Raw genomic sequence first — 10,330 nt, forward strand, 5'->3', positions numbered from 1 at the left:
ACGAGGTAACAGCTGTGATTTCAAGAACTGAAGCTCATTGGGGTCATTTTCTGCCACGGCCCTGGGGAAACACTGGTTTGTAATGACATGCACTCTGATGGTTTCTCAGATGGAGATGTTATTAACGGCTGTTTATGTCTCTCCAGAGAAGACACCAATGGCTGGGGAGGACCCTCCCCAGTGTGCAAATCTGCACACACTTTCTGGCTTGATCTAGTTAGTTCATGTTCTGTTTGCCTCTCGTGGTCCCCTGAGATGTGTTCAGCGAAGGAAGAGATGATTCTGCTTGACTCCCTTTTTCTCTGCTGGACTTAACAAGAATTGACATTCTTTTAAATGAAGAGCAAAAGGCAGGAGATGGGACCCCTGGGATCAGAAATTCAAGGCTCTTCCAAGAAGATTGTTCTGGTTTACTCTGTGGTTGCACCTCCTTTCCCCTCCATCTCCCCATCCCACTCTGCTCCCTCCTAACACCCACATGCACAGCAGAGCAATCTTCCACTCCCTGCTGTGACTTTCCGGGGAAGATGCTGTCATGTGAAATCCTGGGAGAGAGTTACCACATGGATCTCTCTGAAAGCATCGCGCGTGCCTTGCAGAGCAGGCCTGCAGACAGAGGAACGCTGCGCTCCCCCTCCTCGAAATCCTGAACACGCTTATGGATGGAGGTGGGGGGAGCGGGGAATCATCTTGTAAGCTTGGGAGCTGCCTACACACATGGCAAGTCTTGTCAGCAGCTGATAAAAGAGGTGGGAGGTGGGGAGATTTTGCGGGGGAAGAAATTGGAGGCTCGCGTGCCCACACAGCTCACCATCCTGTCTCCTCCAGGGCTCAGCCATGGGCTTGGCCCTGTTGCTGACACGCGTGCATTGAAAGGAGACCCCGAACAGGGATGCGGAGATCACTACCGTCTACTTCAGCAATGACGTAAAGGTAGGGAGTGTTAAGCAATTACTTCTAATAGTAATCTGACATGCTTTCCCCTCTACAAAAGAAGCATTTCCTTTTGTAATAAAAGCACAGGCTGCTCTGATTTCTTTATACACCTGCAGTCCTGCACACTCACTGCACAGCTTTGGGGATAGAAGTAACAATGATCCCCACTCTCGATTCACTCTTACTGGTGACCTGCTATCCTTAATGATAGGGGATTTGTAACTGAGAAGGTTTAGCACAGTAGGGTGCTGCCATCAGGAAAGTGCTGGTCTGATCCCTACAGTACAAGGAAGCAGCCAGACTTCCCTCCTCACCCAAGTTGTTAAACAGACAATTATGTGTTTGGTGTTGGCATAAACACAGGCAAATTAGTCACTGGAGAAAACCCCAGTGCCTGTGGCAGCTGGTTATGGCTAGAAAAAGGTGGGGGGTGACAAACACCTCTGGTAGCAGCAGGCAGTTGCCTGTCCGGGGCACACTGTACCAGGGTGGCAGTGGCTGGGCACTCAGTGGGGAGAGCAAGGTGCCACCAGCAAGAGGCACGGAGATGGTGTGACAGGGCAGGAACCTAGCACTGACTCTGGAGGCTCTCCTCTCTCCTTACTCCCTGATGGCAGCTGTTTTTCGGGGTGCTCAGCATCTTGCAGGATGTGAGCAAACCTGGCCGCAACAGAGGCAGCAAGGATCAAGGTGAAATCTTCTGGAGGATCATTCGCGGAGGACTGAGGAAGGGTTTGTTCTACCCTCAAGAGAGCAGATGCAGAGAAGTTAGAGCACTGGCATGGGGCTTGATTTCTGCAAGGAGAACGGAGTGAGGCACTGGCCTGGTTTCCAGGAAAGGAGAACAGTGTGTCACAGAGAAGGCATTGAAAAGACCTGAGGCTTCTGCCTCAGCTTTCTCTCTCACTCCTGCAGACACGTGGGTGCTTGGGAGTTCAAAAGGTTGAACTGGAGGCTGTCCTGCAGCTGGTGCAGGACAGGAAGCTGTGGGCTTCTCCTACAGAGCCGTTGTTGGTGCATAGACCACAAATGGTGTCCCTGTCTCTGCTGGAGATCCCTGCATGGCTCAGCATCTTTCTCCCTACAGCGCTGACTTTTGCAGTGGGACTGTGGGAACCGGAGCTGGAGGGGAAGGCTTTGTAGAAGGCACTAGTGCCTAGACACCCAAAGAGACACTGGCAGCCCTTCAGCAGCATCTCAAAACCTCACGGCATCTCTGACATCCTTTCCAGCTGGTGCATCCTACAAACACAGGTAGGGCTGGGCACACCACACGTTTCCTCCACCCAACCCACCCATTTCCTATTTTCTGCAGACATGAAAACTGGTGAGTTAATCCTACAGGCCATAAACTAAGCTGTATTAGCAGACACCATCTGTCCTTTTTCATTTGCTGATGCACGACCTATTTTGCTGTGTAGTGGAGCAGGCACTGCAGTTTCGGGGCTTGCATGTTGCAGTGTCCCTGTTGCCAGGGTATAATCCACTGCTCGCAGTGACCTGCTAATGGGAGAAGGCTCCACTGAACTGAGCACCAGGGGGACCTGCTGTCATGGGCAGGTGGTGACTGAAGCCTGTCCCTACAGCTGCTTGGCCTCAAAGGAGGTTTGAGCCCCAGTCCCACAAAGCACCACTTACTATCTGGGAAGAGAAAGGTCTCAGCAGAACTTCCAAAGACAAGAGCACGACTGCCCTCAGCAGGGCCTCTCCTTACCTGGAGCCCCTTCAGCAATGGCCATGGGAAGGTCACTGTGAAATAACACCCTCTTAGAGCCACTACCCAACCTTCACAGCCCTTCATTGGAGCTGGGGACAGTAAGAGCAAAATAAGAAAAGTGAAAGGGACTGTGTTCATCTTGGCAGGGGAAGAGACACATCCACACTCCCTCACTTGCCAGGAGGTCACAGAGAGACCTGAACATCTCAGGTCTCTTCAGCACCATCTGGGAGAATATTAGCATGGGGCTCAAACCCTGCCATCTGCTCCTGAGGACACAGATGTGGTACTTCTTTCCCCTGAGTAACAACTCTGCACTTATTTGCCTTGGAAGCAAAGTTTCCAAAACACATACCACCTTGGCACCTCCAGAAGTGCCATAACATAACACAGAGATCATTCTCATACTGAAGTGTTGTTCATGGGAACAGGCCATGTGGTGTGCTCAGCACTCTGGCCATGCTGCTCTGGCCTGGGGTAATTCCTGTGCTTTACAGAAACTGAGCAACGGCAGTCACAACAGGACAAGGAAAGACGGGAAGAGAATTCTTTCTCTAGCCCTCTAAGAGGATCTGGTCATGTCTTGGAGCAGTTTGGTGACCCTTGTCTGGGTACAGAAGTACAGACGTTATTAAAGGTCATAAAACCATCAGGATATTTCCAAGCCAGTTATCATATTTGACTTAACCAACTCTCAGAGCAATTCCAAAGGTTAGTACCTTGCTGCATGAAGCCTCGTTTCCTCCTGAATTTACCAACTTTTTATTTAACTCAGTGCTGGTGGCAGAAATTTTCCCTGACCTCTGAAATAAAGAGCAAGGAAATTCTGTCGTTGTGTGCTGTTAGGAGTCAGGGAGGGGAGGGAACTGAGTGCAGGGGGGTTGGTGCTAACACACTCATCTGTTACTCAGAACCAGGGTGGCCACTGACCTCTGCCTGGGGTCCCAAAATCAGCCAGGGAGTTTTCAGATTCCTGCCTCACCGCACAATGAAAGTGGAAGAGAGAGTGGAAGGAGTTATTCAGACTGACCTTGGCATTAGCCAGGCAACTTCTTTCTGAATTAGCTCAGTTGCACCATTTGGGCTTTCTGAGAAACTCTCAACCTGCTGGGTAGGATGTGGCCTGAATCCACCCACTTCTGTGCCATCAGTGTCCTCTGAGTAGCCAACGCTGGCTGCTACAAGGACAGTGCAAGTAAGCTGGCCTGGAGTCACTTCCCTTTCCTGCAAGTCCTGCTCTTTTCTCTTAGAAACTGGCTTAAGCTCGGAAATCCGGGTTTTCCTACCCTGCTGCAACTGTAATCGGTGGTAACTTCTGCATAGTCTCGTTGCCTACAGAGATGCTTGACCCCTCCGCAAATCTTGCTAAGCTTTAGATACCCACAGCTTCCAGTAGCAATAAGCCCTGCCGTTTCCTTCCTGTCTTTGCTAAGCTTTGCCCAGTGTTCCCTTGTCCACGCTGTGGACACTCACTTGGCCTTTGCCTCAGATTTGACAAGAAATTATGACTTTCCTGCAAGATGCCGTGATGTCCCTACCACTCTCCTGCAAGGTGTGATCTCCATCCTGCACTGCAGGGAGAGGGGACGGTAGCTGGTGTCAGGATCTCTGTGCTAGGAACGAGGTTTACTTGCAGACTGACAGCTTGGGGTATAAATCCCTATGGCGGGACTGGGCCCAGCGTTTCTTATTTCTTTCACTGTGCTTTGGGGAAGAGAAATGGCTCAAGAATTTTATTGATCTGAGGCCAAGGAACAAACATCCCCCCTTCACAGGCCACAGCCACGGGCCTCTCCTGTGCGCCATGTGAGGAACTGGAGCAGGGAAGGGCAGTGCTTTGCCAAGACTAGAACGTACCCAAATCTGCGACTACTGTCAGGAGGTGGGAAGAGGAAGAAACAGCCCATGCGGTCAGCCCTGGAAAGGGCAGTTCCTGCCGAGAACTGGCTGGGGGACATTCCCATTTTCATAACCAGCAACAGCTGTCAAAAGGGGAAAGAAGAGTGATTCTGGATCCTGCCAGCAGCACCTCCCGTCTGCAGCCGGGACAGGGCAGCAGCAGAGTGCTCCCAGCACAGCCCTCTGGCCCCGCAGCAAGGAAAACGTGTGTCATTTTCCAGAGGGCTGAGCCAGCACTATCCAGGTGGGAAACGTATGAGTGTCTCACTTTGAAAATCAGCTTGATCAGGGTTCCCTTGTCTCAGATGAGATCTTTCCCCAGCCTGACCCTTGGTTGCCAAGCCCCTGCCTTCAGCCTGGTTCAGTCTAGGGCTGCTCCCCCAGTGCTCTGTTCTCTCTGCAGCAGAACAAGGTGGGCAAGGGGAGAGGGGTGCTGTAGTTTGGTGCGTCCTTCATTCCTGGGCCAGCGTGGAAAGGTAAACAGGGTTTGTTCTGCCAGGGTTTGCTGCTGACCCACCCCTTCCTTCCCCCAGTTTGATGCCACGACCATAAGCCCATTCTCTCTAACTTCTCCTCAAGCAGAGCCCACCTTTACCGCAGCCAGGAAATTCCTCTTCTTCCTCCGTCCTCTCCCTCACCTCTTCACCACCATGAGAAACCCCCTTCCCTCTCTGGGGCTGATGCCATCTGTAGGTTGCCTTAGCCAGTGTTTAAGCAAATGAGCCCCTGTGCTGTCTGAGGAGGCTGGACTGTGCACAGCAGAAAATTGAGTAGGAGGTTTCTGGGATGATCAGCGTGCACTGAGACCTCAAATGCTTCTCTGAAATCGGGCCCTGCTGTTGCTCCATAGCATCCTTCTAACAGAGAGGCAGCAATGACCGTCTCCTATCTGCCCAGCCCTGCCCTCTCTGATCCAGGCTGCCATCCCAGTTCCCCTGAGCACCAGGAAAAGTCCAGTGGCTGCCACTGAAACAGCAGTAGCTGCCAAGTGCCTCTCAGCTGTCTCCAAGTTATAGGCTCCCTCCCCAGCGTAAGCCCTGCAGTCTCTCAGGGGGCAACTGTTGGCAATAACAGCCCTATTTAAACAAAGCAGAGACGGCCTGACTTCACATGGCCTCCCTCTGCCTTTCCCTGCCCCCCTGCCGTCATGGATATTTGGGGAAAAGCCTCTCAAGGCAGCGCTGACTCCTGCACCTCCCACTGTACGTGCAGCTCAGCCACAGCAACATGCTGGGGTTCACGTAGCTCTGGGTCCTGCTCCAGCTATTCCCACCCACTTTCTGTGGATCTCCTGCAGGATTCACAGCCCAGCACCCAGGGGTGCTGCCCATCCCCAAACACGTAAGAACAGTGCTCTCAGCATGGGACGAGCACCAAAATTGCAGCTGGAGAACCTGGCAGCAGACATGGAGCAGAGCCCTGTCCCTGGGCTGAGGACCAAGAATGCCTCTTTCCCATCCGACAAGCCAAGGCTTTGAGCCCTGCCAAACCCCAGTGTTTGTTCCTGCATTTGGCAAGCAAGAGATGGCAACAAAAGCATGTGCGAGGCAGAAAGAGGAGTTCCAGTGAAGGAGGGAAGTGGGTTTCTCTTGGGTCTCTGTGACCTTTTCTGGTTTGGAAATACCAGAGATGTGCAGAGATGCTAACAATGCACAGCGAGGGTGTTTCAACTGCCCCAGCAGCAGAACAAACCCTGTGGTCTCCTTCAGTCAGAGGAAACTGGAGCCCAGAGCCATAGCCCAGCCTTTGGCTGCTGGGATGGAACCAGTGGAAATCCAGCTCCAGGGAGTCGGTGCCTTCGCCTGTTTGCAAGGAAGATTTATTTGCAGCTATGGAGCCTTACTATGGGCACCTTGTCTTCCAGCCCTGGTTCTCTGGGATACAGGTCCTGCTGTGCGATGGGAACAGTTTTTCTTCTGCTGACAGCAGCTGAGCCAAGTTCTCCCAGAGCCCGTGGACTGGGACTTATATCAGCAATGCCCTTGGCCATGAGGATCCCGTTGACTCTGTCCTCATCACCGTCCTTAGAGAAGCAAGCACAGGGGATGAGCTGTTGGGGCAGAGCCAAGCGAGGGGCTGAGACCGAAGAGAGTCAAATGGCTCCAGCAATTCCTCCATGTGCTTCCAGCCCTTCTTGCTTAACCTCAGAAAGAAAAAGCAACGCTGGCAGGAGGAAAGAAAAGGAGCGGGGTTCTGCACAGGTAGGTCAGGAATGCACCTCGATCCCCTCAGAGCTGAGAGTTAAGACCAGGTTTATAGCAAAGATGGAAATGCTGGTTTGGCCAAAGGGTTAATACTTCCGTTGGGAACCAGAGAACTATTGATTACTCAAGTAACCTCAGCTATTAAACAAATGGCTACCTCAGCAGAAGGGAATTTCAGCCTGGGTTTAGGGAGAGGATAGAATGGACTCCAGGCAGTAGTGGGAACACACCAACCTGCTCTCTTTGACTCAGCTGCTGTGCTGCCTGCCCTGCCTGCTCTCAAGGGTACCAGATAAGGACTGAAAACAAACACAAAGTAGGCGCCTATGAGTGCTCCTGCAAAAGGAACTGGAAAACATTCACTGCAGTGGACTCATGGCCAAGATAGACTGTGGAATAGGAAGGACTAAAATGTCTCACAGGAGCTGGCTCAGCTCCCAGGGCCCTCTCTGGATGCTGGCACAAGGGCAGCTCCTACAGTGCCCCAGGGCTCTGCAGAGGCTTGCAGGTCCACAAGCCCTCTTTTCCCAGGAGGGTGTGTGTGGCAGGCTGGGTACCGACACCCAGCAGAGCACAAGTTCCCATTTACTGTATTTGTATATTATTGTATATCTAGCAGTGATTGCCTATGATAGGGACCAAACGCACAGGTAATACAGCACGGCTGTGGAACAGGATTACATGAAGGCACTAGGAGCATGTCAGAGACTCAGCTGATGTGCAGATGCCAGGCTGTGTAATATTCACATGATCATCCCTTTCGCAGTGTAGGCAAGCTGTAGGGGGCACAGCAAGGAGAGCCAGCTGAACAGTGAAGAAGGTCAAGGACTAGGAGGGTTGACTTGACCTTTCTGCTTGTAGGAGGTCCTGGTGCCATTCCCCCACTAAAATTTGAATCACCTTGAAAAAATCAAGTTGAAACATGACTTAGAAGCAGTCATAGCTGCATTAGCTGCTGGACATGCAGAACTGCAACCTCAGGGACTGAAACTGCAGAAAAGCAGCATTAACTCCTCCCTGCACCCTTCCCAAACTGCTCCTGGGAGCCTGATTCAGGCCATACCCAGCAAGGTCTCATTTGGGAGCGCCTGGCCCCATCCAGAACTGGCTCCCTCCCACCACAGCTGCCCTGTGCAGCACTGAGGGCTGGCACAGAGAGCTGCTAGCAGGTCCTCTCCTCCCCTGCCTGCCCACATCAGAGGCCTGAAACACAGCTGGCCACACAGCCACCTGGGTGACACCACCACAGCTTGTTCCTAAAAGCCTCCAAGCATGGAGCCTCCGATCCATTGCTCCCACAGAAGTCCCACACAGCAGCACAAGCTGTTGCTGTTTGCAGAGTTACCATGAAATAAGCAGCACTATGGCCACCCTGGGCCACTCCCAAACGCTCCCTATAGACCCAGCGTCTGTGCCTTCATAGGGGAGGACTGTGCATCTCACAGCAATAGCCTTCCCCAATTAAAGCATATTTATGCTCCTTATTGCAATTCTGCTTTCTCATGTACTCTCAAGCATTCCTGGCTGCATCTCTCCCTGGCCCCACTGCTGCCCCCAGCCCTTTAAATGACATGTGAAACATGGGAAACGGGTGAACGTTATTTCAACAAAATGGTTGCGACAGGAGCATTGGCCTCTCCCTGTTCTTGGATTTCAGACAAGGTTTCTTCAGCCCTACTGAGTTTCTGCTTTGTGCCTCTTCCATCTCCACCCCAGTACTGGTTTCTGACACCCACAGGAGAGACCAGCAATGGACTTCTGACCCCAGATGTACTTTTCTCAGTCAGATACACATTGAGGATCCTGACAGGCAAAAGTCAAGTTAGCACAGATTGAGCAAGAGCTAATGAATTCACTTTATAGTTTGCCAACATGCTGCAGCGCACTGCTGCCCAGCCTGCACGTAGGTGTAGAGTCCATAGGCCCCCCTGCCGTGGAACTGGAGCTGTAAAGCCACCAGCTTTTACAAGTGTTAGAGAGTGAGCCCAGCTTTTGGATTAGGAAGAGATGAGGTTCACCCCAAGGCCATGGGCCAGCACAGCGCATAGGTACTGCTGGGATGCTGCAGGGCACAGAGGTGACCGTCACCCCTTGTTCTCTCCGCTAGCAGATCAGATCCCGTTATGCAACTGTTATGCTAAAAGACCATACGACATCCAGAGCAGTTTCAAGGACTTTGTTATTTTGCCTTCCAGATCTGCAGATCCCCAGGATCCACATCCAGAGAGCTCCCGGCAATAATTGTGCGCCTGGCTGCCTTCCCCAGAACTTTGCTTTCTGCACTGGCAGGGTAAGCATTGAGGCTGCTGGAGATGTGCAGCTTAGCATTCCTACCCCAAACACACGCTGCTGGGCTCAGTCCCAGTGCACCAGCTCTGCTTACAGCCTCCTATTAGCTAGATGCAACTTAGGGGACTGGGTGTCCAAACTTCTGATTCATTTCATCAATGATTTGTGCTCTAATCCCAAGAGACAACTCTGGTCCCCATCTCCAGAGAGGGACCAGGGCTGGTCCCCAGTCCCTTCAGCCCATCCTGGAGGTGCAGGTACTCCTGGCTCTTCCCATCAGTGTCAGTGACACACTGGTATCCTGGGGGGATGCATTTGCAGCTTCTGCACCAGCCAGCCAGGCTCTGACCCAGTGTTGCTGTCCAAGAACCAAGCCCTGCTGTGTGCCAGGCTCTTAGGGCATTGTATAATATTGCTGCTGCCCAAGAGCCATCCCACATCAGCACGTTAGCCAGAAAGATGCCGAGGCACGCTGTCATCCCGCAGTCGCTCGTGGAGCCCACCCTGACCCGCTGCCCCCCACCCCCACCCCGAGCATCTCTTACCTCTCCCTGGAGCCCACTCCCGATGCAGCTCTCTTCCCTCCGCAGTCTCCCTGGCTCTCCCTTTCCCACTCCCCTTCCCTCTGCGCCACCTCCCCGGCGTGATGTCAGCGCAGCCCTGCCTCCGCAGCCTCCCCATCACACCCCTCCACGGCCACGCACAGCCGCCCATCGCACCCCATCGCTGCTTCCCTTCCCAACGGTTGCCACAGCGACAGGAGGGGGAATCCCATCCTCTGGTCCTCCACCTCCCAGGCCCTCGCTTGGTATCACCCACTGCAGCTCATCCTAAAGAGCCTGGAGACCACGGGAAGGACAAGGTGACAACAGGGAACGGCGGCAGGCAAAGGCCAGCGATGGCCTTGGGGGAAGCCGTGGCTCAACATACCTGGAAGGGAAGGGAGAGCAGAGGCAGTCACGGGAAGCAGGCTCGGACAAAACATGCACTCACCTTCTCCGCAGCAGTTAACACCCCTGTCCCCAGCGCTCTTCCCACCTTTCCACCCCCTCCATTCATTGCTCTCAGCCAGTTCTTTGTTCCTCAGCCCCACGTGCTCTTTCCGTTTCAGGGCTGTGCCCGTGTGTACCCTGAATTGTACGAGCTCTCTACAGACGAGGGATTTGTGCTACTCGCCCACAGCAGGCAATCTTTGCAGTGACTTCTCCTCACTCCCAGGTCAAGGTCAGAAATCAGGTGTCAATCAGAAACTTAAGACCAGCTCCAAACCAGACCATCAGGAGTC

General features: G+C 53.0%; 1 long non-coding RNA gene across 2 annotated transcripts; it reads left to right on the forward strand.

Moving 5' to 3' along the window:
- Positions 1–421: 421 nt before the first annotated feature.
- On the forward strand, positions 422–10,230 carry LOC142040095 (uncharacterized). Of its 2 annotated transcripts, none has more exons than XR_012653111.1 (3): positions 422–933; positions 8,952–9,046; positions 10,157–10,230. It is a non-coding gene; the product is annotated as an uncharacterized LOC142040095 (long non-coding RNA). The 2 variants fall into 2 exon arrangements; XR_012653110.1 differs by lacking the exon at positions 422–933 and adding an exon at positions 6,528–6,753.
- The last annotated feature ends 100 nt before the right edge of the window (positions 10,231–10,330 follow it).

This window comes from Buteo buteo, chromosome 16 (assembly GCF_964188355.1).
Source record: "Buteo buteo chromosome 16, bButBut1.hap1.1, whole genome shotgun sequence".
Classification (NCBI taxonomy): Eukaryota; Metazoa; Chordata; class Aves; order Accipitriformes; family Accipitridae; genus Buteo; species Buteo buteo.